The 4,053-nt window shown below is 35.6% G+C and overlaps 1 protein-coding gene across 2 annotated transcripts in view; it reads left to right on the forward strand.

Annotated features, from left to right (window-relative positions):
* The first annotated feature begins 42 nt into the window (after positions 1 to 42).
* Positions 43 to 4,053, forward strand: part of LOC128250759 (uncharacterized) — a 14,253-nt gene continuing 10,242 nt past the window's right edge. Inside the window, exon 1 of one of the 2 annotated variants that reach the window (XM_052976590.1) lies at positions 43 to 187. The gene's annotated coding sequence lies outside the window, so the exon portion shown is untranslated. The remainder of the gene's footprint in view (positions 188 to 4,053) is intronic. The other variant, XM_052976589.1, reaches the window with a different exon arrangement.

The following is a 4,053-nucleotide window of genomic DNA, read 5'->3' on the forward strand; positions in this document are numbered from 1 at the left end:
TATATATATATAGGTCGCCGTCGACTTTACGACGATTGGCGCGCCAGATCCCGGCAGCAATAATAGGATAGTCCAGTTGGAATCTAATCAGTTTCATTTCCTAGAATTTAACTCGGATGACGTCGGCTGAGAAACGACGCCGATGATCCTCAGCCAGGCACCTGTCTACAGAAAATTCTTTATGTATGTAAGTCTTGCAACTGTTTCGTAAACTACATTGTGTATTTCTTGTATTTGCATTCTTTGGTGCTTTTCTATGACGCAAATCGCGCTGTGTGTGACTCTTTACCTGCAAATGTACCTTAACAATGTGAAAATATACATACAAAGCTATGTAGGTGTTGGTTCGTTTGTATCCCCGTAATAAAGCGATTCGGCAAAATATACATAAGGGATCGCACTTAAGTACTGGGGTCGATTGTTTCAACTAAAATCCTTCCAGATGCATCTCCAGCATGGCCGCAGTGTAATGACTAAAACGAGTAAAAGATTAAAGATTAAAGATTTCAAAATCTACACTCTTGCAGACATGCTTCTGAGAAATATCAGTTAAAATTATGCATTTTAAAGAAAGCTTTACGGAAATAAAGTGGATAACGGGAAATAATAATTTGACACGCGCTTAAAAGAATTAAAAAGAACTCTTTTTCTTTAAATCTCATAAATATTATCGTGATCTACACTCTCAAAAACATATCCCTGCAAATTTTCATTAAAATATATGCAGTTTTCAGAATATTAGAGAGAGAGAGACAAATTCGCTGGGGTACTAATCTGTAGTTATACCTTAATTTTTTTTTTATTTCTTTGTAATCTATCTAATATTTCACTATGAAGTCGTCAGGTTTTTTTTTTCTAACTCTGAAGCAATTACGCAATGCAGTTTGTTGCGCAACATATGTTTTTATCTAGTTGATACTACTGTCACTGCCATCGATTACATTGTTGAACGTTGCACCGATTACAATGTAGAACGTTAACTACTTTCTTTCAGAGAAGCCAACAGAATGGGTGACGTTATTCAAGATGTGCGTTGATCGGAATTCTTGTTAAAGCACCCCCATACAACCCCTCATAACTTTTTTGTTTTATGAAAGAAAATTTCAGAAACTTTTTACGAATTTGTGTTTTACACACGGGATTTCATACGATTATGCCAAAAAAATTTGGTGTGTGGGTGCGTGATTTAAGGACGATTTGGCTGTCATTTTTAGCACACCTCACAACCACTTGATACCCTCCTGGTTTCTTCGTCACTTTGACATGTATTGGACGTTTTTCAATATTTTCCTCTCCATAAACACATTTAATGGAATGATGATTCACCCAACGGGAGTTCATTGGTAGCATTTAAGCAAAAAATTCGGACTTTCCGTATTTTAAACTCTGATTTAGAAATAAAAAATCGAAAAAAGTGGAACTTTTAGGATTTATTGCTGGAAGAAGAGGAACGGAGTTTTAAGAAATAATCTTCTTTTTTTTTTTTCCAACTCGTATGAATTCCTGTGTGTAGAACACAAATTCGCAAAAAGTTTCTAAAACTTCACAAAATTGAAAGTTAGAGGTGCTTAAACCAGAGTTCCGGGAAGATTTTCAGTTTATTTAATTTATGTCTTTATTTACCGAATAAAATTGTCTTATTTCTAGAAACCAATTTATTTTGAATTAACAATGGGCAACGAAGCTAGCAAAAGCAAAACTATGTATCTTTAATATTTATCAGTTCAGTCAAGGTCGACTTAGCTCTTTATCTTCGTGGTAAAGTTCTTGCGCAAGGTCTGTATTTTCTCGGAGATGTTGCCGGAAAGACTTCTGCCCTTGTCTGTTAGCAGTTAGTTGTCAGGGTTCTGAAACCTGCTCATATATCATTCCCAGATATAATGTGAGACTACTCTGATACTCTGTGTGTGTGTGTGTGTGTGTAATACACTGTTAGCTTTTCCACTTGCTTCAATCGTTGAAAGACGGCGATGCTGGGAGACCGCTTTGAAGGGTTTCAGTTGAAAGAATCGAACCCAGTACTTGCCTTTTGGTGGGTGTTTAGGGTTAGCATTAGGGTTATGCCGAAAACGGGTGGTGTGCGTATTCTTTATCCCCCCCCCCTTTTTTTTTAAATCCTGTTATTTATTCTATCGTACTTTTACTGAACGGCTCAGTTGTGAAGCGGTGGTGGACACGGATGGAAGTACAGACACACACGTACGGGGCAGTGCTGAATAGTTCCTGGCTTTGGCTAAAAGAAAATACAGGTGGATCGGCTAATTATGGTTTTATTCAACGTATTCCCCTCTCATATTCACACACTTGCTGCAGCGGCCCCGCAAAAGAAATCAAAAGTTTGGGCCTCCAACCAGGCCTTTCAAGATACTCTTAAAGCCAGGAACTTTTCAGCGCCCCTTAAGTTCATCTGGTGTTCTGACTAGCCGCTGCTAGGACCACTTTTCCTGTATCTCATATTCATTGTATTTTTAACACAGCATGTTTATAAGGGATGTTATCTCAGGACATATATTGCAGCAACTAGCCATATACCTCGTATATCTTGTGTATACAAGATATGATACATTGTTCTCTCCCTCCCTCTCTTTCTTAGCCATTGGACAGCCAAGACTTCGAAGTAATTCTAAAAGAAGTGTGTGTGTGTGTGTGATTTAAATAAGGAGAAGAGAAATTGAAGTTGCCGTCATGATCGTTTCAGTTTTAGCAAGTTTTAAATCTTTTGTTTCGATGAGTTATGTATAAACAGCGAAAAGAAATACAAGAAAACGAGTTGCAATTAACTGCTACACTTTATTCAACTGCTAAATGAATCGGTACAGCAAATGTTGGTACATCTTGAATGATACTGTCTGAAGAAAATGTAATGTCCAGCGGGAAACACGCGTAACGTGTCAGGGCTACCAGCAAATAACTCGCCTCTCTGCCGAGATCCAAACTCAAACGTGGGTTGACTCTATTCTGGCGAGCAAACATAATTTTCCTGTGCTAGGCTGGTCTGTGATGTGAAGAGATTGGACAGCCTGCATTAAACCGAGACTTGCCCATCACGTGACCAGGTCATATGTCCTCTTGTAGAAAACACACGTATGACCCAATTTGCCACTATTTTAGGTTAGACAGCTGAATGAAAAGCGTTCTTCTGCTTTAAAGTAAACATTTTTCTTTTCATTCCATACTACGTAAAAAGTTGTGCAATACATACGTTATATGCAACATGTGTATTAAAATAAGACAAGATAAAATAATTATTATTGATTCCCATCTTCGAGCATCATTATTTGAAACAGAATCAACTTATGGAATACACATACAATGCAAGATAAATTTATATTACCTCATAAACTTGTCAACTCCATGCAAAAAGGTCATAATGTACACAATCTTCCGTCAACGAACTTCTTAGATGTTTGTTAATGAAAAATTGTATACATTCATAAACCTCAGCTTCTGATATATTTTGCTAGGTTACTATGGCTTTTGAGAGAGAAAAAAAAAAAAAAGAAGTAAGGGGGCTATTTGATATGGCTTTAAAAGTTACTACATGGTTGACCTTATCTCAATCTTTGGCTTAAGTTCAAAATGAGAGTCCTTGACCCCTAAGCAGGTCAGAGTGTATTTCTAGTTGGATTGTGAGTTTGCTGCTTTTCAATGTTTTGTACAATAGCTAGGAGCTAGGTGACTATTTTGAAGGAAATGATGTTAAACCTTAGGTAAAAAAGTTATTTTTTATTAAAAAAACTAGTCTGGGAATAGTTTGATACCACCTAGTGTATATGTATATATATATATATATATATATATATAATAATAATAATATTAGGGACAAAATCCAAAATTACAGGTAAAAAACTCAATTAAAATCAATTTATAAAAAATTAAAATTAAATAGAGCCTTATAGTATATATAAAATATATAGTTTTAGGGAAAATAACCAATTTTCAAGAACTCATCGATGAAAATCCACTATCACATATAGAAAAATTAATAATTAAAAGCACAATAAATGAGTATAATATAAAGTAAAGTAAATATCATAAGATAAATATAATAAA

The sequence above is a fragment of the Octopus bimaculoides genome, chromosome 25 (genome assembly GCF_001194135.2).
Source record: "Octopus bimaculoides isolate UCB-OBI-ISO-001 chromosome 25, ASM119413v2, whole genome shotgun sequence".
Classification (NCBI taxonomy): domain Eukaryota; kingdom Metazoa; phylum Mollusca; class Cephalopoda; order Octopoda; family Octopodidae; genus Octopus; species Octopus bimaculoides.